The 27,243-nt window shown below is 47.0% G+C and overlaps 1 protein-coding gene across 3 annotated transcripts in view; it reads left to right on the plus strand.

The window, feature by feature from the left end:
- Nucleotides 1-2,747: 2,747 nt before the first annotated feature.
- Nucleotides 2,748-27,243, plus strand: part of Nck2 (NCK adaptor protein 2) — a 125,105-nt gene continuing 100,609 nt past the window's right edge. The window contains exon 1 of one of the 3 annotated variants that reach the window (XM_038343689.1): nucleotides 2,748-2,802. The gene's annotated coding sequence lies outside the window, so the exon portion shown is untranslated. Of the gene's footprint in view, nucleotides 2,814-3,630; nucleotides 3,783-27,243 lie in introns of those variants that run through there. The other 2 variants (XM_038343691.1, XM_038343690.1) reach the window with 2 other exon arrangements.

Here is a 27,243-nt window from a genome sequence, read left to right on the forward strand (position 1 = left end):
TGGACTTCAGAGTGTGGAAAGGACACACTGTGCTTTAGATTGTCTTGTCTAATTTGTTAAGGTAGTCACCGGGACTACCATAACACCGTAACAGCAACATTAGGAAGGCAGTACAGGCTTCTTAGGGCAAATTCCCCAATCTCCCTAGGAGCCAATGCTCCAGTCTCCCAACACAGGAAGACGAGAAGATCGCTGATGAGACTGTGGTGGGCAATGGGGAAATTTTTTTATTTTTTATTTTTAGCAAGGAGAGACGACAGGAGAAAGACATTTTTTTTAGCAAGGTGAGGATGATACCGTCGCCTAGTATGAACATGGGGAAACTTGCATGAGTAACTGGAAGGCGGCGGTCCCAGCAAGAGCAAGCGTTGTGACACACAGTTCTGCCCCAGCTCTTTCGCTGTTTCGGGTTTTGAAGATGTGAAATGGGCATTAGAGTGGATTCAGTAACAGTTCATGGTTAAGTATTGCTGGGGCATAATGTAATCCTGTGATGGCAATGGAAGGGAAGGCCCAGTAAATGCTTGAGAACTGTGAACTACAAGAATCATGTTTGGATTGTATGGGGTTGTGGGGTTATCTAGGGCCCCATCTACTTTCTTTCTGGGGTGGTAGGTGACTGGGAGATGGGTCACAAAGAGGTCTGGATGGCATGTGGTTTCTCCTGGAAGTTGAGGTAGATTTTAGGGCAGTGGTTCTCAACCTATGGGTTGGGGAGTTGAACGACTTTCACAAGGGTCACCTAAGACCATCAGAAAACAGATACTTGCCAGGCGATGGTGGTGCACGCCTTTAATCCCTGCACTCGGGAGGCAGAGGCAGGCGGATCTCTGTGAGTTCGAGGCTAACCTGGTCTACAGAGCTAGTTCTAGGACAGCTAGAGAAACCCTGCCTTGAAAACAAACAAACAAAACAATCAAACAAAAAAGAAAGCAGATACTTATATTAAATTCATAACAGTAGCAACAATATAGTTATGATGTAGCAATGAAAATAATTTCAAAGTTGGGGGACACCACAATGTGAAGAATTGTATTAAAGGGTCACAGCTTTAGGAAGGTTGAGAACTACTATGTTAGGCCATGGCAAAAGCTGTGGGATGAAGAGCTGGCCTGGGAAGGACACTAGAGGTGGCCGAGCAGAGTGGACTAACCTTGAGATAATGCAAATAAACTGGAGTTCTTTAAGAGTATAGTTTAACTGGGACTGGGGTATACAAAAGATGACATTTCATATTTCAGAAGATGGCTTGGTGATAAAGTACTTGACATACAAACACTAGGAACAGAGTTTGAATTCTCAGTATCCATGTAAATGCCAGGTAGGTATGCAGCACTCAGGAAGTGGAGACAGGGAATTCCCCGTCACAGTTTGCTTAGCTGCAGTAGCTAAATCAGAGAGCTCTGGGTTCAAGTGGGAGCCATCAGGGAGAACACCAGACCAAAACCATTTGGTCTCCATAAACACTAGCACAGACATGTGCTCATAATACATGCACACCACACACATACATACAGAAAAGAAATCCATCTCACAACAAAAACGAAAAACCACATCCAGAATTGGGAATTCCGCTGTTGATGCTTGGAAGACAACTCCTCGCAGGCAGAGACGGGTTGGCTGGAAAAGCGAGGAACGAGAATGAAACACCTTACAACAAGACAATGGACTTGTCACTGCTTGAAGGAAAACTAGGTGGGCTAGGGTTTGGGAAGGAGCTATTGAGTTTAGATAAAAGATGCCATTATTGGGGACTGTTTTAGTTTGTATTCTATTGCTGTGAAGAGACACCATATATATGCACATACACATATATACTCACACACACATATAAAACTCATGTATATATTATTTACATACACATATATGCATTTAGCTGGGGTGTTTACTTACAGTTTCAGAAGCTTGGTCCATTATCATTATGCCAGGGAGCATGGCAAGGAGCAGGCAGGCATGGTGCTAGAGAGTCGCTGAGAGCTCTATCCTGATCCACAGCAGGCAGAGAGACACACTGGGTCTGGCCTAGCTTTTGAAACCTCAAAGTCCACCCCCAGTGACACATCTTCTCCAACAAAGACACACCGCCTGATCCAAGAGTTCACCAACTAGGGACTCAGTATGCAAACATATAAGTCTATGGGAGCCGTTCTTATTCAAACTTCCCTAGGGACTTAACAAAGAATCAGTGAGAGAAGCGGTCTGAGGCCACTACTCAAAGCAAAAGCTAAAAACCTGGGCTCATATCCTCCTACTTATTTAGAGTAAATGGATTTTAAATAGGGTTAAACTATTGACTGGCGTTATGCTTTTCTTATTGTAAATCTAAGTATTAACAGGATGAGGTCTGCACAAAAAGCTGAACGGAGATAGCATCTCAGACTGGAAGAGGATGTTGGATATGCTATTTTTTTTTACCTAATGCCTTCCTGTCAGGTTATGTGCCAAGTGCTTTACATAGGAGTCAGGTAAACATCTCACGTGGTAAAGTTGAGAAAGGTTGTGAACCACCTGTGTAAGGTGACACAGTTCAGGAAGCCTGCAGTCAAATTGTGCTATGACTACGGTGCCAAGCGTCCTCAGGTATTACCCATGCCTGGGAACTTCCTTTGGGGAGGGAGGCAGCTGACTGGTCACTTAGGGTGAATTGTTTCTGCCTTAATAAGGAGGAGCCAGGGGCCAGGGTAGAATCTCATTAACATAAATGTGAGCTACCCAACCAGAAAACGGAATTCATTTGAATATTAGGGCTTCCTTTGGGGAACCAGGAGAGAAGGAGCTGGGAGAAGAAACATCTGGATTCCGGTGTGTAAGGCGTATGTGTTCCTTCCCCTTGCTGTAGGGTTCTAGCTTTCCAAGTTTGCTTACTGGTTTGCCACTACTCAAGGCTGAGTGAGCGAGGGCGCTTTCTAAAGCCTTTCCAGCCTCCTCCTCTACTAAAGGAGAAATCCCGAGCTCCAGAGAGCTGGCCTGGGCGCCCGGGAGGCAGAAGAGGTCGGGTTTCTTCTCCTCCCCCTAGGAAGTGGTCCCGCCTGGGAGGTTGGAGTAAAAAGTGTCTGGTTGGGAAAGTAAATAGATGCAAGGCAAATAAATAAAGAAAATGCCCACAAGCAATTACTGGGAGGAAGTGACATTTTTATGTAAGTCACTTTTCTGACGGACACCAGGCCTGCTTGGCTGAGAGTGCCGTGGGAATGCTTCCGGGGAGGGGGGTGTGTGTGGCGGGAGGTGGGGTGGTCGCTGTAAGAATCCAACCCACAGCAGGGGTGCGGAGACCACCCGGTGGGACCTTGGGGCTGGAAGTCGCACAGTCTTCTCCTTCCTTCCCCCGCCCGCCTGCCCCTCCAATACCGTTCGAGAGCGGGTTGCTGCGTGAAGCCCACAGGCGGCGCTTTTCCCGGGCCCGGCCGGGACTCCCAGGTGGGTCCCCCGCCCGGCGCGCGCCGAGCTGGGCCGGCCCCTGGGCGGCGTCACGGCAGCCGGGGAGGAGCGCGGGCGGGCGGGGAGCGCGCGGAGGCGGGCGCAGCGCGGGAGGGTCGCCGCCGCGGATCGCAGGCCGGGGCGCGCGGCCGAGCGGGCGGCGGCGGCGGCGGCGGGGAGGGCTTGGCGGCGGGCAGGCTCGGGGCTCCCGGGCCGGCGGGGTCCGCCGGGGCCGGCATCGTCCGCCCGGCGGCGGGAGGAGGGAGCGGCGTAGACAAAGAGCGGCATCTGGGCGGGCGCAGCGCGGCCGCCGCCCCGGGACCCGCACCGCTGCCCTCCGGCTTCGGCGTGCGGTGTGCAGCGAGGTAAGGCGACGGGCGGGGGCTGCAAACTTGGGCGGGTCGGCGGAGTTGGGAGAGAGGGAACGGCGGGCAGGGACCGCCCGGGAAGGAGCTGGGAGCGCGTCCCCCTGCGCGCCCCGCTGGTGCCCTCGGCCCCGCCGCGGCCTGGGCGTCTCCGAGCACCCGCACCTCGGATCCACACCTTTCTACGAGCCCTCGCTTTCCCTAGCTCCGGACTAGCGTGGGGGTGGGGCGCCCTCCGCGGGCGGACACCGGTGACCGAGGACTGAGAACCCTCGGGCTCACAAGCAGCCCTGGCCTGCGGGCAGGCGTGGGACCGAGCCGTGGCCGGGTCGCCGGGCGCGCGTGCCTGGGAAGAATAGCCTGGGATCACAGGGCGCCGGCGCTAGGAAGCGGGAGGCTGTGATGGCCGGGGAGAACTTACTGTATTTAGAACTATTCGTGATCAGGCACAAAGCTTCTGTCATGTAAGAGGTCCGTGCCTCCGTGCAGGGCGCTTTTGTGCCTGTTTCCAGTCCCTGCGCCCTGCCCGGCATTTCCAAGGCTTAAACCTACCGAGCCAAAGTTTCTCCCAGCCGCTCTGCCCCTTCGGTTTATTCATGGCGATTTAAGTAAGTGGTTCTGCAAGAATTTGCTGTGTGACTTTTAATGCCCCTACGGCACCTCCCTTTTGAGCACTGTTAGCTTGGCATCGTGTGGAGGGGTTTGACTTGCAAAACGCTGTAATTTATACACAATAAGGATTCTCCTAGAAGGTGTACGCGGAATGCTGGGTGGTGGTTAATGGATAGCAGACATGACTTACAGTAATATTGAGACTTACAGTACTATTGAGAACTGCTTGGGGACACAGCTGGGCGCTAAGTGGAGTGGGTCCTGCCACCCTAGCCTGTTCAGGTCGGTAGTTAGCCCCTTATTTGACTTATTTTGCTAACAGGTTTAAGGCTAGTCCTGCCAAGTTTGAATCTGCCTGGGATGAACCGGTCCCAGTTTGCACCGTAGGTGCACAGGCCTGTTCCTTGGTTGGCCCCAAATGAAACAGACCATTGGCCAGTGGGCATGGCTTGCTAGGTACCCTCCTTTTCTGCTCCTCACCCATTGCGGGCTTTTCTACAGGGGATTTTGAGGAGGAATGAAAATAATTTTGGGTGTGTTTTAAGGCTGGGTTTTTGGTATAGTTATCAACACTGGTTTTCTAGTGTAAAGGTCATTACTTTATCAAAACATCTAAACCGTGCTTCTGGGCACTCCCTCCATTCTCTTTCCAAGAGTTCATAGATACAGAAACTTAGAAACAGACTTTGCTGAATTGCCCAGGTTACTAGAGCCAAGGCAGCCAGTGGCCACAAGGAAAAAAGTGCATTTCAGACAGTTAAGGTTTCAGGCCTTCGGGCTGTCCCTAAGTGACCACAAGGGACCATCCTACCTTAAACTTTCTTGCATCATGGTCGGTTAATGCAGTTTTGATTGAAGAAAGAAAAGGTCCCAGTGGTCCGAGACTGAAATTGAGAACTTGGTACTGCCATAAAGCTTGGAGTTAACAGCTCACTACCTGCCTTACTCTGGGCCTCTTAGCTGTGCAGTCTGGGGTGTAGAGTTGCTGTGGACAGCTGGCTGCTTGCTAGCTAGCTGATCAGCCAACTTGTGGAGAGACTGGCCCCATAGAATGGGCAGAGCATAGAAAAGGTGGTTTCCAGCTCCCTGGAGTCCCATTCCAGGCTTTCAGCTTTTCTTTCCCTACATGCTCCTTGCTTCCGTTTTCTTCCTCTCTGTTCTGTTTGACCCTGTCATATTTCTGACGTCTGTCATGAACATTGAGGGACTGAACATTCCCAACAGACAGCGGCTTCCAGGTGTTGGGGAAATGTGCTTTCATCCTTGTTAAATCTCCTCGCGTTTTCCTTGCTGGAGCAGACTGGATGACCCCTTGAAAACACCCGGAGACTCGCTGATTGCCTAGTGACCCGGAGTTCTTTATTTGATCCCTTGAATTAGCTTAATGTGCCCTGGCAAGGCTAGGCCGGGTTGCTCTGTAAGGCACGCATGCTTCCCTAACTGACAGGCTTGCGGTGCACACTGGGGCTGACATGGCTTGTGGAAATGATTTTTCTGATGTTCAGAATGAGGCTTAATGACGGAAGAATTCCAGATTGCTTGCTGCAAGTGCGGAGCTGGCTAGCCAGCCGTGTTTGGGAAAACTAGTGAGCTAACTTATCGTACAAATGAACTGGGAACTCTTGATGGCTCCCCCCAGAGACTCAGGAAATTAGCTTTCCCATCCAGAGGGGGACTTCAAGGGAGGGCTTCGGAATTCGTTCTCTTTCCTAAAGTGGGTGATGGAAACATTTCTCAGGGTGTTTTCAAAGGACAGAAGTGGAAAAAGGGATTTTGTTTGTGCTGCTAAATGCCCCATTAAGGCTGCTCAGAAGGCGGTAAAAGCACTGTTTTGAAACAGTCTATCAAAGGTATGCGACCACGGTGAGAATAGTTCATTTCTGAGGTCTTTGGAGTAGTAGCGGCTTTTAAAATGACTATTTTTCAGCAGTTCACTACACGCATGTGGCAGAGAACCTGATGTTAAAGCCTTCTTAGGGAGTTACAGCCTCTGCACCCCTCTCCTACCCCACCTCCCACCCTGCCCCCCCTGGAGTACACTTCTATCCGAGGTTCTCAGTCCTCCAGGCCATGGCAGCGAAGAGCATTCTTTAGATTGACATAGCAGTGCTATGTTAGGGTCACAGTGGTATTCCCCATCTCTGACTTGTACCTGTATGAGTAGCCCTAGAGGGATCTGTTCCCTTTCACAGCTTCCGTGAGAGTCTTAAGTTTCATTTTTTTTTTTTTTTTCCGAGACAGGGTTTCTTTGTAGCTTTTGGAGCCTGTTTTGGAACCAGCTCTTGTAGACCAGGCTGGCCTCGAACTCACAGAGATCCTCCTGCCTCTGCCTCCCGAGTGCTGGGATTAAAGGAGTGCACCACCACCACCTGACTTAAGTTTCATTCTTTTAGTGGCCTTTTCTCTCCTGTATCTCACCATCTTGCATCTCAGCTAAGAGGCAGTGAATGTGTCCTGGGACCTCCAACAGAACTCTCTTGCTGGTTTCCTTTGGACATTTGTGGCCTTCTCCCTAGTTGTTTGCTGTGTTTCCTAACCTGCTTTGGACTTGATGCACACTTCACGTGTGCAGAACACTTAGTAACGCATCGTTGGTTTCTGGCCTGTGTTATTGGGGTTGCTAATGAAATCAGAATCTTAGCCTATGCTCAGAACCCTACCACACCGTACCTAGCCTGATCCCTAGGCCTTCCATGACAGCGAGGGAATGTGATCTGGTGGCCTCACTTGGTAAATTCTCAGGTCAGGCAAGTCCCTGTAGTGAAACCTAAAGACAGAAACAAACCGTGGAATTCCTTTATAGCCCTTTACACGTCCTGGAGGTAATCTTACGTAATCCTTTTTGTCCACCTACCTTAGACTTCCTGGAGCCAAACACCCCACCCCACTCCACCCCCCAGCCACGCGGTGGGCTGCCCAAATGGCTTTTGTAGTTTTGATTTATGGTCTCACTGTGTAGCCTATGCTCTCCTCCGACTGATCCTTCTGCTGCAGTCCCCATCGTGCTGGGATTGCAGGGGTGCGGCCGTCGTCGTGCCTAGCTCCAGTGTTTGATTTTTCAGTCGATAAGGCATGTCAGCCTGTTGTCACAGCTCCGGCCAACGCACTGGCTATTTTTTGCTAGGAAGTAGTTATTTGGTCAGTGCCCTTCTTTCTGCTTGTCTGCATTCATAATGTTTTTAAGAAAAGAAGGTTCGGGTTGGCCGGACGGTGGTGGCGCACACCTTTAATTCCAGCACTCAGGAGGCAGAGGCAGGCGGATCTCTGTGAGTTCGAGGCCAGCCTGGTCTACAAGAGCTAGTTCCAGGACAGGCTCCAAAGCCACAGAGAGACCCTGTCTCGAACAAAACAAAAAAACAAAACAAAACAAAACGAAAACAACAATAAAAAAAGAAGGATCAGGTTTACTCAGTTCAATTTCATGTTGAAGATCTGTAATCTGAAATGCTGTCGTGTGAGAATTTCAGGACGTTATTTTTCTTTACAGCTGAATAGTATTCCACGTTGTCACTAATGGTTCATCTGTTGAAGGACATGTAGGTTGTTTCTGTTTCCTAGCTATTCCAAATAGGGTAGCAATAAACGTGGCTGAACAGGAGTCTATGGAGTAGGATGTGGAGAGTTTCTTGGGCATGTGCCAAGAAGTGGTACAGCTGGATCATACGCTAGATTTATGTGTAGCTTTTTTTTTTCTGAGGATTTTCTCTACCGATTTTCAGAGGTTCTGCACTGTTTGCATTTCCACCAATAGTGGGTAAGGGTTGCTCTTTCCCCACACCCTTGCCAGCTTTTGTTGTCAGTCATTTTTTTGATCTTGGCCATTCTGATTAGGGTGAGATGAAGTCTCAAAGCTTTAGTTTGTAGTTCCCCGATTGCTAAGGATGATTAGCATTTTTTTTTTTTTTTTGAGAAAGCACTACCAAGCTGAAGGCTTTCCGAGCCCTGACACGATGCCATAAATGGAGAATTCCACCCTTGACCTTGTGACAAATTGTCCAAATTCAGGTGGACTAGACATACTACCTAAGATTAGGCTGAGTGCATATATAAAGTGGATATGAAACACCTGAGTTTCTTGTTTTGACTTGGATGCTGTTTCCTCCAAGGTGTGACATTTGCAGGTTGTAGATTGGAACGATAATAAATAAATAATTCATCAGCATTTAGTAACAGTAATAACAGAATTTAATTCAGGATTTCTGGTTGGGGATGGAATATAATGCACATAATTCAGAGGCTTACACACTTCAGGCCCCGAACAGGTGGAAAGAGGGACATTGAGCTTGTATTGAAATTTCTTCTTTTGAGATGGTTTTAGGAAATAGATGCATTGGCTAACCAGTTGTTCAGAAAACCTAAACTTTCATATAATGAGATCAGAATAAGATATTAATGTGATTTAGAGTTTACAAAGTAATTTTTGCATGCTTACTATTTAGTGTTCTGCATAGAGTGGCATAGTTGGGTCTGACTCTCATCTGTGTGAAGACTGGGATCTAGGACAATGCCAGGCGTTATAGATCCTAGACTTAGGTCTTCTTACTCAGTGTCCTGTGACTGCTCAGTACACAACAGTTGAGGCCACAGTGTCCCTGAGTCCTGGAGTATTGTCATAGCCCTTGGGTGTTGCCTTGGTTACAGTTGCTATTGCTGTGATGAAACACCATAACCAAACACAAGTTAGGGAGGAAAGGGCTTATTTGTTTGTTTATTTACTTATTTATCTGGCTCACACTTCCACATCAGAGTTCATCATTGAAGGAAGTCAGGGCAGGAGCTGAAACAGGGCAGGAACCTCGAGGCAGGAGCTGATTGATGCAGAGACCATGGAGGGGGCGCTGCTTACTGCCTTGCTCCCCGTGGCTTGCTCAGCCTGCTTTCTTGTACAACCCAGGACCACCCTCAGTGAGCTGGGCCCTCCCACAAATCTATCCTGTGGCGAGTTGCAGGTGTGTTAGAGACGTGGTTGGGGCAGTTCACATGCGGGCTCACTTGGAAGAAGAACCGTTTGTGTGGAGGCAGACGGGCGATAATGGCAGTGACTTTGTGTCCTTGCCTCACTTTTAGGAGCCAGAGCTTCCTCGAAAGTTTCCCCGTGTGTCCAGTGCATTCGTTCCCGCTTAGTGTGTGTTTTGATCTGCTTGGTCTTTTGTAGTAGAATTGCTCCAGACTAGCTGGCTGAAGCAACAGCGAATTTACTAAGCGTTCTGGGAGCTGCAAGACCAAGTTATCATGTTGTCTGGCGAGGCATGCTCCTCTTGCTAGTATTCTTGCCTCTAACCCGCACACGTTTATTTATTGATTTGTTGACTGATTGATTGATTGTATAAGCTCAGAGTAAGGGGGTCTCTGTTGTGTCTTTGTTGTCTTAGGAAGGTAGCAATTCTATTAGATAACTCTTATTGCCAGTTATAACTGTGATCTTCCCCAGTTGCAATGTTTCTTTTAATTATATGTTTGTGAGTGTGTGCTGTGGCTGTGTATGTGAGTGCAGGTGCCTAAGGGGACTGGAAGAGTGTGTTGGGTCCCCTAAAACTGGAATGTTAGAGTCAGTTCTGAGCTGCCTGTCGTGGGTGCGGGGAACCAAACTCCTCTTCTGCAAGAGCAGTCTGAGCTCTCAACCAGCAAGCATCGCTCCATTCCCAATGTCGCTGCTTTTGGAGATGGGATCTCACTGGCCTGGACCTCGCTGGTCTCAGACTCACACAGAGACAGACCCTCCTGCCTCTGCCTTGCAGGTGCTGGGATTAAAGCCATGCTCCACCACACCAGGTCATTCAACTATCTTCTTTTTTTGTTTGTTTTATTTGTTGAGATGGGGTTTCTCTGTGTAATAGTCTGGCTTTTCCTGGAACTTGCTTTGTAGACCAGGCTGACCTGGGACTCAGAGAGGTCCACCTGCCTCTGCCTCTTGTGTGCCGGGATCAAAGGTGTTCCTCACCACTCCCAGTTTCAAAATATCTTCTTTAATGTTCTGTATCTACATATGTTTGGCCTTCAACATCTGTGGTTATATTTATTTATTTATTTTTTTACTAACTCCAAAACTTTAGTCTGTACTCAATATACACACAGTATTTCTTAATAGTTTCCTTACCATTGACATTATTGGATAATCTAGAATGATTTAGAATATGTGGGAGGAAGTGCATAGGTGATGGTACAAAGATTGTGTGATGTTGTTACAGAGGTGATGGGGCATCTGAGGATTTGGGTACCCCGGGGGCTCTGGAACCAGTCTTCCGTGATACTGATGGAGGATTGTATCATTATTTGGGAGTTAGGGCTTCAGCATGTGAATCTGGGGCTACAGGTCCCATCTGTCACAGTGTAACACTGTGTTCTCAAATGGCTGATTTTAGGACAGGCAGTTGCTTTCAGCACCCAGACCTAGAACCTGTTTATCTTTGTCTGAGGACAACTGCCAGAGACTGTTTCAGAATAGTGAGAAGTAAAAAGAGACTGTCAGCTCATTGAGTCTAGCCCTCAAATCCCACGGCAGGCAGGGAGGAAGCCTTGGCACTGGCCTTTGAGGCTTTAAGCAGAGGGATTAAAGACAAAAAGGCTTGACTCAGTCCATTATGGATGCTTGCCCTCACCGTGTGGTTTGGCTGTGGGCACTTGCTGTGTTTTGCTTGTGCGTGTGTTCCTCTCTCCCCACCACGAGGACTTTGATAAATCCAGTGGAGAACATGGTGGGTTTTGTGTGAGAAGGAACACATCTGCTGACCCCTGAGAGCGAAGTGTGGGACAGGGTATGTCACTTCAGTGGCAGTGCTGTGGGTGTGTGAGCCAGTGAGTGCCCTCTCTGGGCTGTGCACGGTGGTGTTCAGTGAGACATCCACACCTTCATCTATGTGTCTTCACTGCCAAGGCTAGTCTGTTGTTCCCGGTGACCCCATTGGAGAGTGGGGGCTGACCTGCCACCACTTTCTATCCATATAGGTCGGTTAGCCCATGCTTCCTTTGTCGCCTCTTTTTGTGGCTGTTGTTCATTTGCTTGTCTGTCCATTTGTTCAGAGAATCAGCTATCTTTCCTAATTATTTTCTAAAACTTCCAGTGTCTCAGGCTGCACCATCTCCTGGCCTCCTTGCCCTGTGGTGCTGTCCTCTTCATCTGTATCAGCTCATTCATCTGTGAATCCCTCCTCGGCTCCCCAGTCTGGTTATCAGCCTTGTTGATTCTGCCCCCAAAAGTTTGCCTTTCTGTGAAACTCTGCTCTATTCCTTTTCCTTTGACATTAACATCAAAACAGATTTTAATCACTCCTGCCCATCTGTTTGCTCATTGTCCCCTAACTAAGTCAGTTGTGGCCATCCTCTTGCCTGTGGTGACTCTCCGCCACCCCAGGCTCCATATGTGAAGATACATATGGAGTTACAGATGCAGATGTACATACATGTGCACTGTCGCCTCTGTTCCCAAACCCCCCTGTCCCCTAAGCTACCGCTGGCTATAACCACACCAACATTGGTGTGCTCAGTCTGGTAAGGAGCTACTCCTAGACACTGCTGTCCACTGGGGCTGTTCAGGGCACACCCTCGACTGCCACGCTCCTGGGTGACTGTGGCTCTGCCCACAATGCGCTGGAGCCTGGCTCTTCTTTACGGCAAGAGAGATTGTCTGCAAAAGCACCGTGGTATGTGCCTGTCTGCAAAAGCACCGTGGTATGTGCCTTTTAATGCAGAGTGTCGCCCTGTGAATTCCTCTTGAAGCCATCATTTGTCAGGAGCCGTGCCATCCCATTGAAATGCCACGGGAGTCACCAGTGCCAGCCCCAGATGTGACTTTAAGTGTTCTCAGGGCCACATTAAAAGTATAAAAAGAAACAAGTGTTTTTCTTTACCCATTATATCTGAAGTGTATATCTATAAAGTATTTATGTATATAATATATAACCTTTATAAGACATAATATATAATTAGATTTTTCTTGTTGTGAAGTCTTTAGAATTCAGCACACATGGTATAGTTACAGCACATACCTTGTCCTTTTCCTTCTAGGTGCAGTTCGGGTGGCCCAATAGCTGCACGGTTGGGGAACTTGGGGGTACACTTTTCATGGTTTGTGCTTTTTTCCAGGTGAAGATAGTTAAGACTGGTAGTTAGGACTGCAGAAACGGTTCAGGGGAATGATAGTGAGGGAATGATTCCGCTATTCTTTGGATGTACAGCAATTTAGTGTGAGGAATTTTTCTCTAAAACATTTGAGGGGACTAAAATCATATTGGACTAAAAAGTACACACACAGACACGCACACATATCATCAATGTACTTTGTGTGTTTTACATATCTTTTTAAAATGTGTTTTTAATGCTAGAGATTAGAGATGTAAAATGCCAACATCAAATAAGTTTTTACATATTTCCAATCAGTGCTAAGTACTTAGTCTGTATATAGGTATAGAAGCTAAAAATTATATTTTTGAGTGGTATTTTAGTGCACGTGCAGACACACACACACACACACACACACACACACACACACACACACAAGTGCTGCACCAGACATTGTAATTACTGTTGTAAGCACATTATAGACAATAACTCATTGAACCTTCACCAGATCTGAGTCTGCCTTTTATTTTCTGCCTTTATTTTGGAAAGAAAAGCAAGGGCACTGGGTTGGCTGCCTGATGTCACAGCCACTCAGCTGGTAGTCTGGGACCGCTGTTCTCACCACCTCACCCTCTAAGCTAGGCCACCGTCCCTGTGTTAAGATGTGTTTAAGATGCATAAAACAGAACATACACTTACATGATAGTTAAGATTTGAAAAACACTGAAAGAAAAAAAATCATTGGTAGGGAGTGGAGCTTGGGTACAGATTTATTCTGGAAACTTCTTAGCTACACGTGAAGGAGGCTCTGGACTTAGGAAGGACTCAAAGAATAAGTTCTTCAGTGGCCTTGGAGAGGTGACTGTGAAGGGTTACCCTGTTCTCCTTACTGTTCCTTGGTGCCCATCCGACATGAGAGAAGCTCTTGAAGATTTCCAGGTTGACTTCGGTATCTTTTCTAGTCAGAGAGGGCGGGGTTGCCGCTTAGGCTTAGTCCGCATTCTTGGAAGCAGCTGCTACCAAGTCCCCACGGGAACTATGGCACTGGCTGCCATTCCAGAAGACTGCACCTGTACCAGACCTTCCCAAACTTGGCCGGTAGTGTTTGGCGTGCCCTTGGGGTTATCAGGAGGCTTTTCCAGGAGCAGATAAAAGTGTCTGGAAATAATACCATCTGTCCATGTCTCTATCGATCTTCCTTCAAGGATGTGCCTCAATTTAGTGATGTATGAATTCCGGCTGAGCATTTCAGGATGTACGTCAACAAATATTTTAATTATATCACATAGGAAGCCTGGCTGCACAGGCATTTACTGCCTGTTTTCCCTTGCCTCCTTCCCTCAGCTGGGCCCATTTTATGGATAATCACTTTGTATGAAGTTTGTATGAAGCCTGTATGTGTGAGGAGGGCCAGTCAGAACTGGTAATAAAGTGTTCTTACATTACTTTCTATGATAGAAGCCGGCTTGATATTGACATAACACACAAGCTACATTAGTGTTTTTAAGTTCAAAAGCATTTTATTTATCTATGTATCTGTCTATCTGTCTGTCTATTTAAGGCAAGAAATAAAGGGTTCGGGGAGTTACATTAGAATTTTTTCAGAATCTTGGTATGGGTGAGCCGTGAATTTAAAGAAACAGACTCTGCAGAAGCTAGCAGGCTAGATAGTAAAATGGGCCTTTTCGTTCTCTTGAATTCCCCTTCTGCGCTTTTGGGGTTTCCCTTAATTTCTTCATTCTTGTGTGCACTTCAGCGCGGCCAGTGGGCTTTTCTGTGTGGTCTGTCCACCTGGGTTCGCACACTTTCTTTATGTCCTTGTTCGTGGTCTCCCTAGGATGTAGCCCACTTGACTTTAGAAGACAGACTCTTAGCCCCTCTGATCAGTCCTCTGCTTTGCCTGGGTGGAACTGAAGCGTGTTTGATGAACCGCTTGTGGGTCAGGAGTCTCTGCGTTCTTTTTAGGCTCGATTGTGCCATGTACCAGCTACATGCTGCCATCCAGAGAAAAGCCGAGTCTGTCTTCTGTAGAAGTGGATTCTTTTTTCATGAATGTGTCTAGTGGGCCAGGGTTCCATGCTTAGGGGAGAAAATAGGTGTTTTAACATGCTGCATGTTAGTTTATGCTCAGCTTTCTAGTCATTCTTGGATCTGATTTGCTGTTGGATTTGGATTGGGAAATAGAGGCAATCCGCTTTTGCAAATCCAAAATTACTTTTTCCCCCCAAGGGGAAAAACTTGATGGAGGTTTGAACATCCTCAACCCCTATCTTTAAAACACATTAATTCTCAGCTGGGCTGGTAGTGTCTGGAGACGTTGTCATGCTTTGGGGTGCTGCAGGTGGCTAGTACGTGCAGACTGGGGTGTTGCCATCTTGTAATACATAGGCCTGTCTCCACAGCCAAGAATTAACTGGCTCAGAATGTCCTTAGTTAATCAGTCTTCAGGTGAGCAAGTGCTGTTCTCTCTCCATTTAAATGCTTTTTAAGTTGGTGACAGTAGACGGCATGCACAGTTGCTTTTAGGAGACCAATTTCATTCTTTAATCAACACAGTGAACTCCTGAACACTGTTTGTACATCTGTGCTGTCAGGTATGTAAAGGAGCCTCTTCTGTGCAATTCGCTTGTTTTGTCTGGAGTAACGTTAAAGTTTGTCAGTTTGCTTATCTGTGTCCCATCAGCTCGTTTGTACCACATACCTAGGAAGAGCCAATTGTTGCATCCTGACACCTGGCTGGGATGTGACTCGAGTCCATTGCTCTCAGAATGCCCACTGATGTGGGAATGATGGAGGGCCCTTTATCACTTCCTTAAGCAAAGGCTAATCAAAGACATCTGCTTTCTTAGAAACTTGACACTGCTGATTACCCCGAGAAATGTGTTTATTGCTAAAGTTCATTGGACTCCAGGGCTCAGCCTCGGTTTTGAGCTGGGTGCATGCGTTCGTGTTTGAATGTTTGATGTCTGTATGGTCCTTACTCTCTTCAAAGGAGAGAACACAAATACCACAAATTAGACCTTAGGAAGGAAAAGGAAAGGGAAAATTCTAATTTGGCTGTTAGTTGCTGACTCCCAGCGTCTACAGAACTACCGATTAGCCAGCCTGGGATATGATGACTGTCTGAAACCCTTTCCCTTTGTAAATAGGCTCTTTCTTGATCAAGCAGGGAGAAAAAAAAAAAAAAAAAAAGAATCCTAGAAATGTGGAGGAGGCCGGCCAGTTGGAGTGGCTTTATCCCGAGAGCTGTCTGCTTTGTGTCGATTATTTCCTGTCCTTGTTCTCTTCCTCTTTTGACTTAATTTCTTATCATTCTTCCTGTTCTGCTGCTAGGATAAATACAGTAGCAAACAAGTTCCAAGAGCCTTAAGAGCATAGCCCATGATTTCTTCAGTCCTGCCTCCGGTGGCTTACGATCCTCGGGAAACTTCATGGTAACTCTTGGGGAACACCGGGAACCTTGGAATTTACCCCGTGCTAATCAGTCTGTTTCACTTTTTGTTGCTTGTGGTCTGTTCGGTGTCCTTTTTTCTTCCAGTGAGATTGGATGTTTTGTATGTAGATGAGGAAAGTACCCAAACTGGTCCATGGGTTCCCAGCCGCGACTGGCTCTGTGGAGAGAGCTCTGCAAGTGTGGCGATCTTGTGGCTGCTTCTGAAAGCTGCTGGCCCTGTCCTCCCTTGTGGCATGTCTCCTTCAGCCCTTAAGCATCTGCCTTAGGTGGGGATTTCTTGACTTTTCATTATACTTCGAGCTGGATTAAAATCGTATCCTTCAGAATTTGATTAATAGGCTTATCTAAATTTGAGAGTCTGAAGTCTTGATTCATAGACTGAGCCGAGAGCCTCTGCTGCTGATTTGGCTAGTTGCAAAGTTCTTTCTACCGTCTCCTGATACCTGTCCTGTTTTGTGAAACAAGGGGTTGCCATAGTGTTCTCTGAACCCACTGCTTTTGGGGCTTTTAAAACTGGTGTAGTCTTTAGTTGGGAGAATGTGTCCATCAAGCAGCATGGATACATGATTTAAATAGATACAGAGACCTGCTACTTGTATCAGATCCTGGATGGTGGGTAGGTGTGGAGGTGGCAAAGCTGTGTTATTTTTCCTGATCTGGCCCTGTGTGGTGGACTACTGTTGGGATTGTATTGTGAATAAGTTCACTTAGTGAATGTTTATCGATACCCCTATGTGCCAGGACTGTGGGAGCCAAAGACCTACCCTTAGGGAGCCTGGAAACTAGCCTGAAGATCTTCCGAGTTCAGTCACCTAATTCTTTTAACAAGTAATTAAAATCACCTTCTTCACGTTTTGTGTTGGAGGTGACACCACAGAAAGTCTCTCCCACCTTCTGCAGCCCCAATAGAAACGTATTTTCAATATTTTGGAGGACGATAATTATTTCCCAGGTTCCTCGGTGTCGCTTGAGTGGAGTTGTTTGTGACCGCTGGTGGCTACCTCAGCACCCTCATTTTCTCCTGGCTCTCTTTCAGGGGCCCAGGTGAGAGTCAGGCCATTTGTTTGCACACAGTGAACTCTTGTGTTTTGATTCAGTTTGATTCTGTTCTTTTCAGATAATATAAACTCAGCTTGTCTATTGTTTCTTTACTTAAAAATCACTAAAACTGCTTACTGTTGCGTTTAGCCTAAGCCAGCAGTCAGGTGGCACACAGATAACTTATTTTATGTTTTAGTTGATAGTGTTGTAAAAGCATTTCCTCCCATTTTATTTTTGTTTTTATTTATGGTTTTTAAGACAAGGTCTCACTATGCAGCCCTGGCTGGTCTGGAACTCACTATGTAGACAAAGCTGGCCTCAGACTTGAAGATCCCCCCCCCTCCCAAACCTTTGTCTCTTGAGTTCTGGAATTAAAGGCCTGGATCACCAGAGCTGGCTCATGACCTCACTTTCTTGTTTAGAGTGTGCTTCTTCTGGAGCAGTGGATGTGGCTGATGAACCCTGTGTGGCCATTGGAAAGGCCTGTTTTGTTTTCCCCTAGGTATCATTTGGAAATTCTTTCCTTTGGAACTTGAAACTGTTTCTTACTCTAGTATGAATGTTGCTTTTTGCATGAGGGTTGCACCTAGGGCCTCCTAAACACCTTCTTTTGTGTTTGTAACGGTAACCTTTGAGACCCCGCACCTAGTGCTTAGATCACAAAGGTGTTCTGAAGGTGAGGTGCTACAGAACTCTTTTCCAGCAGTGGACAGATGTCGCCTTTTATGTCTAAGCTCAGGCTAAGCTCGGTTAGCATAGGAAAACAAACTAGTGTTGCCTGTCTGTGTACATAGGACCATTATCACTGATGACTAATTCGTGCTGAAGCAACCCCATCTCCTTTGGCTTTGGTGACACGGATTATTGTCATTTGTGAAATACTGTAATTAATTAATGACAGACTGTAGTTGAGGCTTCGTGTTTCTCTTGGACTTAATTTGAGAGTAGGCCAAGTTTAGTTTGGAGATAGGAGGTTTGTGATGGGATTAAAGGTAGAACACTGCTTTGGTTCCTGGTTTTGGGTCTTGAGAAGGAGAACATTTTTACTAAGTCCTTGTTCAGTTTCATCGAAGGGTATACGTTTGTTCATCCAGTCTGTTTTATCATTTGTGTATCCCAGTACACATAGTATGTTCTCTTGTAGTTCAGTCATGTAAAAACCTAATTCCATTGTATTAAACTAAGCGGCAATGTTTGTCTTATCCTTTTTCTTTTCTTTTTTCAATTTGCAAAGTTGGTATTAAATTCAGAACCTAGAACCAAGAGCCTTGAGCCTGCTGGGCAAAGGCCCTCCCACTGAGCAGTATCTCCAAGCTCTTTATATTCGTGAGTACCTTCATTCACCAGTTTTTATCAAAGTACAGTTTGTTACTGTGCAAAGTCTACCATGGTTCTTTGTGCACATGCGTGTATTTTATAATTTACATGATGTCCACCACCCTCCAAGGATCTCCCTATATAGCACAAGCTAGCTGTAAATTTGCTTTGTAGCCCAGGCTTGAACTGGAGATCTTCATGTTAGCGAGCCCTGTGGGCTGGAATTACAGGGGTGTACCACCGTACCCACCCACACATATTAGGATATTTTCAGATGTTGGGAACATACCCAGCACGACTTCTCCTCACTTCATTTGAGTGGTATTCCTGTAGGCCCCGGGTCACATGGGATGACCAGAGTTGATAGGTGTCAACAAAACCCTGTGCTGTGCTTAGAGTTTTATAATTAATACCTACTTTGCTTTTCTGTCTCAGGACCCCACATTCCCTTTGATCCTGTCATTCTAGTTTCTGTGGTCTGGCATAGTTTCCGAAGCCTGGTTACCTGGGGTGGTTCCAAGGACACTGGGCAGGTGTTTTGAGCGTGATTTAGTTTCCTCATGATAAGATTGGAGTTGTGGGCCGAGAGGTGAAGTTCCATTCTCCCCATATCAAGGGTCATGCCCTATTTCATTCTTGTTGCTATGTTAGAATGCCGACCAAAAACAACTTGCGGTGTGTGTGTGTGGGTGCTGTATTTTATCTTACAATTCAAGATTATAATTCTTCATTTGGGGAGAGTCAAGGCAGGAACTTGCAGGAGCTAGTCACAGCCCCGGTTGAGAGCCGAGAATCAGCTCATGGGTGCTTACTGCTCAAGCTTGTTGCTTGTCACTGCAGTTCAGGGCCCAGCCATGAAGCGGTGCTGCCCACATTCCCACTTCACTTAACCCTGTGAAGAAAGAGCTCCCACAGGTGTGCTTACAGACCAAGACTTTATTCCCCAGGCGGTTTTAGATTGTGTCAAGTTGACAGTTAAACCATCGTAGGTATATGCCGTCAGCATGGTTTGCAACTGTGTTAACCCTCAGTCACCTGGTTGAGGTATAGGTTTCTCTAATGTTGATCTTTTCCCTTCTTTCCATCCCTGGTCTTTGGGAAAAGTCATTTTTGGAGCCTGCTGCTGTGCTCTTCCACCTGGAATGGTTCTGTGTCCCGTAGCTGTTTGGAACTTCTCATGGGAGATGCTGACCTGTGCAGCTTTCGGGAGATGGTTTCAGTGACTGTAGAAGGCGTGACAGCAAGGCTCCTTGGCACTGTGGTAGAGCAGAGAGGGCGGTGCTTTATCATATTTCTAGAATGTGGTTTCCGCATGTGGAGAAGTGTAAATTCTCGGGGCCTGCTTTGGACTTAATGACTCATTCTTCTGAGACAGATTGATCTGGAGTCGTGTGTTGAACGAGTTCCCCAGGTGATTCCGATCTGCGTGGAAAGTTGAGGGCCTCTGCTGTGGATTAGCATCTGAGCCCCTCTCGTCACTTTGCTCTTGTGGAAGCCCTGTGCTGCTGTGTATAGTGAGTCCCAAGGTTCCATGCAGAAGCTTTTATTCTCCCTGCCTGTGCTGACTAGTCTTACGTCAGCTTGACACACAAACTAGAGTTATCTGAAAGGAGGGAACCTCAATTCAGAAAATGCCACCGTTAGATCCAGCTGTAAGGTATTTTCTTAATTAGTGATTGATGGGGAGGGCCCAGCTCAGCGTGGGTGGTTCCATACCTGGGGTTGTGGTCTTGGGTTCTATGAAAGCAGGTCCAGCACGCCATGGGGTGGAAGCCAGTAAGCAGCATGCCTCCATGACTCCTGCATCAGCTCCTGCCTCCAGGTTCTTGTCCTGACTTCCTTTGGTGATGAACAGTGATATAGAAGTATAAGACCAATAAGTAAATAAATAAACCCTTGATTTTTGGTCATGATGTTTCATTGCAGCAATAGAAACCCTAAGTAAGACGCTGCCCCTCCCACAGTTTCTAGCACCTCGAAGTGACTCCCCCTTTATGAGCCTGTGGTCCCCTTCTTTCTAGATAGACAGCTTCACTTCTCGGTTTGGTGGTTTCAGATTTGCAGTAGAGGAAGACACTGAATGACAGCTCTGAGAACTACAGACCTCTAAGACAGTCTGGGCCAGGGAATGGAGGTCCTGAAATGCTAAGTCTGCCGGAAAGCATTTTCATTTTAGGGGAGGGAGGGACGCTCAGACCCCATGTGGATGGTGTTCAGGTCAGTCAAAAACTCCTACCCAGTGGGTGTGCTGTGAAATAGCTTTCTGACTCCGAGGCAGATCCTTGATTCAAGTAGGAGGACAGCGGCCTAAAGTGAGTCTGCAACCTTGGGGTCCAAGTGGCCCTTGACTCAGGTGTTGCCTATGGAGGCTCTGGGTAGGAATAGGGTTGGCACAGTGGTCCATTTCCAGTGCTGAGACCAAGTGCCTCCAGATAAAGAGCCTGCTTGCTGTGTGTTGCCATGTGATGTGTCTGTTAAGTCTCAGGCTTCCTTTCCTACACAGCCTGCCGAGCTAGGGCAATCCCCTGGCCCAGGGCTGTGGGAGGCTTTGAGTATGCTCTGAGCAGGAGTTAGCTCAGAAGCTAGCTTGGGGAGCATCTTGAAGACAGCCTTTTTTCTCCACTGGCTTACTGATCTGAAGTTCTAGAGCTGTCTGCTTTTGGGGTGCCGGGAGAAGAGGGCTTGGCCCTTCTCTTGAGTGCATACAAGGTCACAGCCAAGGCCTGTAGCTTCTGTTCCCGTGATCCCCCCAGTAGTGATGTCATTTGAGTGTGAGCTCAGGGAACAGGTGACTCCTCTGCATCTCCAATATGTCACAGGTTGTGGAGCCTCCCTGCATTTATACAAATATTATGGATGGCTCTGTGTTTGCGTATTAAAATGACTGAGTACAAATTCAGGGATGTTTTTGAACTTGTTTATTTGACACAAACACACACACATACACACACACACACAGACTGACTGACTTTGTTTTTAAAAAGGGTCTCGCTGATTTACTGACAAATGATTCAAACTCCTCCTCTCAAGAAAATTCCCAAGACTGAGATTGCAGAGCTTGTATCACTGTCTAGCTAGATTTCTGGTGTTATTTGTTTAGTTTTTATTTATTTATTACTTGAGACAAGGTCTTTCTATGCAGCCCAGACTATGTAGACCTGACTGGTCTTGAACTCATAGTAATCGGCCTGCCTCTGCCTCCTGAGTGATGGGACTAAAGGTGTGGGCCATCACACCTGGCTCTGTTTGTCATTTTGTTTTGTTTTGTGTTTTTAAAAGAAAAATCAGCAGTAGTTAGAGTGATTTTTTTACCTGTGAATTTCAGTGGCTTTGTGTGGAAGTCACTTGACTCCTTGACATTTATGGGCTGGGGAACGTTCAGGGCTGGTTTGTGGAACTGCCTCCCTTGGGGCTTTCCTGTCACACGGGGCTGCTGGAATCCCCAGATGCCTGTGGGAGGGACCTGGGCGAGGGGCTTCTCTATTATCTTCTCCACTCAAACCAAGGGAGGCCTGGCCTGAGGATGCAGCCTCCTGTACTTGCTGGGCAGACATGGGGGTGGGCGGGGCAGGCCTGTGGTCAGAAGTCTCCTCATCTCAGCCTTCCCTTACAGTCAGAACAATTCAGAAACTCTTCTCTCTGCTCCTCTCTGCTCCAGCCCGGAATTTGGGATCTAAAGGTTTGTTAAACCAGGTGGTGGGGACCAGAGGGTGAGGGAGGGCTGATGTAATACAGGGTTCAGGTTTAATATCCAGAGAAGGGTCCTTAACCCACCCATACCCCTCTGCTGATGACCTCCGAGGTGTTTATCGTCTTGAGATGGAAAAAAGCCAAAACGAAACAGGGATTTTTATTTTGTTCAGCGTCTAGTTCATATATATATATAGTATTTCCTTCAAGTGTGACTGTAGTGGCAGAGTCTGCAGCTTTTGCAATTACCAGGGACATGATGGCTGTATGCTGAAGACAGACCCTTTTCTGCCTTCCTTTGACCTCTCGTTGGGTCTGCCACTCTACCCTGTTGTTCACTGTGTGCATAAAGAAGCCCGGCGGTGACTGTATCAAGTCTGGTTTTGAATCCCAAGTTATTAACTGTTCTGATATTTAAAAATAGCCTAAAACCAAAGCCATTTAAAACTGGGGGACTCTTGAGGAGGAGTCTTCCGCCTCAGTATGGTATCACTGGAAAAAAATCAGTAGTCGTTAGAGATTTATAGATGCACAGGGCACAGGAAGACCCACCTGTCTAGAGCCAGCATCATCCTGTCTTTCGATGATGATGATGATGCCCCTGCCACTGGCCAGAGGCGCTCTGCGCAGGCCTTACAGGAAAGTGGCTCAATTTTGTCACCTAACAGAACTCTTTCCAGCCTTGCGATGTTTTATCTACCCTCAGGTAGATAACAAAATATATTCTCCAGAGGAAAAATTTTAAATAAAATAAACATAATTTTATTTAAGTTATGAAAGGGGCTCCCTCATTGTTTTTTTTGTTTTGTTTTTTTTTGTTTTTTTTGTTTTGTTTTGTTTTGTTTTGTTTTGTTTTTCGAGACAGGGTTTCTCTGTGGCTTTGGAGCCTGTCCTGGAACTAGCTCTTGTAGACCAGGCTGGTCTCGAACTCACAGAGATCCGCCTGCCTCTGCCTCTCGAGTGCTGGGATTAAAGGCATGCGCCACCGCCGCCCGGCCTCCCTCATTGTTTTTATAAATGAAATTAATTATTTAAGTTGTTCCTTGGCTAAAAACACTAATGTAAATGTGTTTTGGGATAAGTGGTTGTTTCATAGTATGGCAGTTGGGTTGGGGCTTTTTAAGGACTTATGATGACTTCTAGGAACAGGAAATGTCAGTAATTTGAAAACTCTCATGCATTAAGTCTTTTTGGCTCTCTAGGGTACTGTGGCAAAGCAGCCCTTGCCTCTTTTGACCCCATGTTTAGAGACAAATGCTGTGAAATTCAGGGATAAGAATTGGCACACGCATTGCTTACACTTGGCTTCTCTGGGCGCAGCACTGTAAATACCAGAGGTGAGAAATTCCCTCCCGTGCTGGCCCGCTGTAAGGGATCGTTCCCACAGCACCAGGGCTGCGGCAGGAGGAGCTGATATTTATTGAGTACTTAACGGGGTTGAGCATTTCATACCTGTTGTCTAATTCGATTCTCTCTATAGCCCTGCGAGGCTGCCCTTAGCCTTGTTTAAAGATGAAGTGGCCGGCTTGAAGGAGCTGAGCAATTTATCCAAGTGCTGGTCTTGGCAGCTTTGCTCTGGAGCCTTTTCCTGGGGGTGTGTCATCTTTGCACGCCTCTGCCGTCATGCTTGGCGTTGGCCACAGCCATGATTCGTAGGCGTGTTGCACCTGCATTTTCCAAGTTAATGGATGGTGTGTGGAAGGCATCCTTAATTATTTTAGCCTTGCAATTGGAGTGGACATGCTCCCTTCCCTGTGGCCGCAGGGTCCATATGTTTACCTGTGGCTACCATCCCAGGAATGCTGCTTTCAGGGTTCAACCACAAAACTCAGTGAAGCTGTCTCAGAATTTGTCTGCCTGGGAAAGAAACCAGCTCTGGATGTCTAAAGAGAGGTTTGTAGCAAAACACTGTTCTGTAGGTACTAATAGAACTCCAAGACTTTACTGAGACCCAGATTCATCCCTTTTCCTCCCATCCTTTTCTGCCTTCCTTATTTACTTATAAACTTATTTATGCATTGCTTTGGATGGAATCCAGGGCCCAGATACGTTAGGCAAGTGTTCCACCACTGTGCCACACCCCCGGTTCAAGACCTTGGTTTCTGAGATACAGTTTTCTGTCACTTTTTACTTACTTGGTTCCTGTGATAAAATATTTCTTTGAATGATAAGGATAGCATAGTTTTTTCTTCCTTATAGAATGCATCTTTTTTTTTTTTTTAAGTACACGTGCTGCCAAAATGCAATAACACAGATGCCTCAAGACAGTTGTGAGAAAGAATCCCCCTCTTGTTGGCCTAATCTTCTGCTCTGTGCATTTGCGGTCTTCATATTTGTGACCTCTGTGTCTCAGTGTATAATCTCAATATGTCCTCTCCGTCTCACTGCTAATCTTTGTAGTATTTGCTCCTTTTAGTGCAAGCTGCCTGTGGAGTTGCAGGCCCGTCCCTGTGCAGGCCATCTATGGAGTTGGACATTGAAGCTTTCGCTCCAGAAGATCTGATGTCTCTACATCTGTCTCTGCAGCAGAGTCCTTTCCTCGGCATAATTCTTAAGAGGAGGCTGCAGAGCTTCATAGTATGGATCTCTTTATGGCTCTTGATTCATTTTGCTGAGATGTACTGTCAGAGTCACACCAGTTTCCAGTAGCACAGAAGTAAGTTTTACCCAGGCTTTTGCTTCCTTGGAAGTCAGAGTACACGTGGCTGCCCCAGATTGGCACTGGAGTTCATCCCCCAGAGGATCTTGTCTTAGAACAGTGAGTGACAGCACCGCTGTTGCTGTCAGTCAACCAGGATTTGTATCCTCTGTGACTCCGTGTCTATTAGAATTGGTTTCCTCTTAAGCAGCCCTGGAATTTAAGGGGTAGGACTGGAACTTGCTGATATAGCCCTGCCTCTTGATGGCCCCCGTGGGCAGCCCTACTGTGTGTTTGCTGGGGAGCATGTGATCCCTTCTTTGAATAGCCTCCCCGAGAGCCGATGAAACACTGTTAGTCTCGGCACGTCCTTTGCTCTTAGGAGTAACCGTCACTCTTGTCAGTGGCTTGTTCTTTGGGGCACAGAGTTAATGGCAGAGTTGGATTATCATGCTTTTAGACAGCTTCCAAATGAAACAGAGGCCTTGCTGTTCCTTTGTTGAGTAATCTGTTCCCTGTGGATGCTCGGAATGGGTTGCAGGTGCAGCCACGCATCACCTAATGTTGAGGGGCGGGGGTGTGTTTGAGAGATCTGTCCTGTGATTTCATGCCACAAACCTAAATGGTCCAGGAATACCAGACAGCCTTATTACACTCCGGATAAGTGTGGACTTCGCTATGTGTTTGTGTGTGTGTGTGTGTGTTGTTGTTGTTGTTTGAAGGGTCAATACAAGATTAAATTGAGCACAAGAGAACATGAGGCAATCAGGAGACACAGTCAGGTCCAAGTATTTCGGACTACTGCCAGTGCAAGGTGGCAGAGTGGCTTATAGTCAACTTTTTTTTTCTTTCTTTTAAATATTTATTTATTATGTATACAATATTCTGTCTGTATGTCTGTCTGCAGGCCAGAAGAGGGCACCGGACCTCATTACAGATGGTTTTGAGCCACCATGTGGTTGCTGGGAATTGAACTCAGGACCTTTGGAACAGCAGGCAGTCTCTTAACCACTGAGCCATCTCTCCAGCCCCCAACTTTTTTTTTTTTCTTAAAGGAAAATATAAGTAGGAGTACATGCTGATGGTAAAATGTGTAATACAGTGAATATATATGCTGGGAGCAATCATGTATCGTCAAGGGTAGTATCCTGCGTACAGTTGCATGTGCATTTACACATGATTTGTGGCAAAGTAGGTGTGTTACATCGGCCTCACCACAAACGTGTTTTGCTATGCCAGGGTAACTCTGATGTCACCCGGCTGCACGAGGTTTTGCTGTTCATTATCCCTTAAGAGACCACTGTTAGGGATGTGATCTGTCAGTGACTGAAATTCCATTGCGTGGCATATGATCATTTTCCGTCAACCTACCATGCCTGAAGCGGTCAGATAGCCTACCACAGGTGCTGTTGGGATTCTAAAGTTTAGAAGGAGACATATTGTGACTGGGCATCCCTGTAGGCATGGGCATTGGGCATGGCGTGCCCAGACTGCAGACTCCCAGAGATAAGTCATAGGCTGTGTGTTCTCAGCTGCCACCTGTGCGCAGTTCCATAATGCAGCATCAGGTGACTAATATGGCTCATAGGAGACACCTGCTTTTATTACTTCTTGGTCAGCATTTGCTACCAAGCGTGACTTCCCCAAATTACCATTCTAATTCTTCATGAGGTTTTTATGGTGTTTCCTCTGAGTTTTCCAAGAGTGCAGAAAAGTGACTCTGTGTGGGGTCCCTTATAAGAAGTCTTTTGAGGGATGTGGGAGGGTGACGAGGAGATGGCGGGGGCAGTGGGTATGAGAAGCCTCTGTGCTAGTGGTCCGAGCTGCACGGTTGTCATGGAGCCCTTCCAGTTGGGAACCGAGTGGCCCTAGGAAGGTCCTGGAGGTGCTGGAAGGTGTAGGAGAACTTGGTGGCCTCTGTCTTTACCTGCCTTAGATGCCCTTCTCTCCCAGGGCCGCTTTCCCTTCCCACAGAATCTATAGTGTGGCCTATACCAGGGACCCCAGGGATGGGCTTCTGCAGGCCAGTGTGGTCCTAGTCGCATACCTTGCCTTTGCTCCCAGGGCCTGCCTAGGTTTTGTTCCCTCCATTCTGTTTCCTTCTGTGGTAGGATCTGTTAGATTTGTTAATGGTTTTTAATGCCTTCAAATTAGTGTCCTGATGGACTAGCGCCTTCATCTTCTTGATGTATAATGTTGATCAGACTTGGGAGTGGGGGGGGGGGAGTGTTGGTCTCAGAGAGAACCCTGATGTGTTTGAGTGCTGATGTTAGCAGTCGTAGATGGAACCAAGGACTGGCTCTTCTGATGCTGAGCACCTTCCTCCATCCGCAAACCTTGTTTCTGTTTTTGAGGGCCTGCAGGGCTCTTTTCCCTCTGCGCGCTTTCTCATTGCGGTGAGTTCTGTGATGTTGTGCAGGTGAAGCCCACACTCGGAACGTTGGACAGTCGCGCTGACCTTCCGCTCTCTGTACGTCCCATCGGCTCTGTCCTGGAAGCCCAGAGCGTTTGATTGTGGACCCTTGTCTCTTCCTTTCACTCTGTATTCCTGCCATTTTATTGATGTCACGTTGTTGGGTCACCATAGGCAATAAGGATGCAACCGACATGGGTAAATCAGAGGTCTGACTTTGACATTACTGGTAAACCAC

This window comes from Arvicola amphibius, chromosome 9 (genome assembly GCF_903992535.2).
Source record: "Arvicola amphibius chromosome 9, mArvAmp1.2, whole genome shotgun sequence".
NCBI classification, from domain to species: Eukaryota; Metazoa; Chordata; class Mammalia; order Rodentia; family Cricetidae; genus Arvicola; species Arvicola amphibius.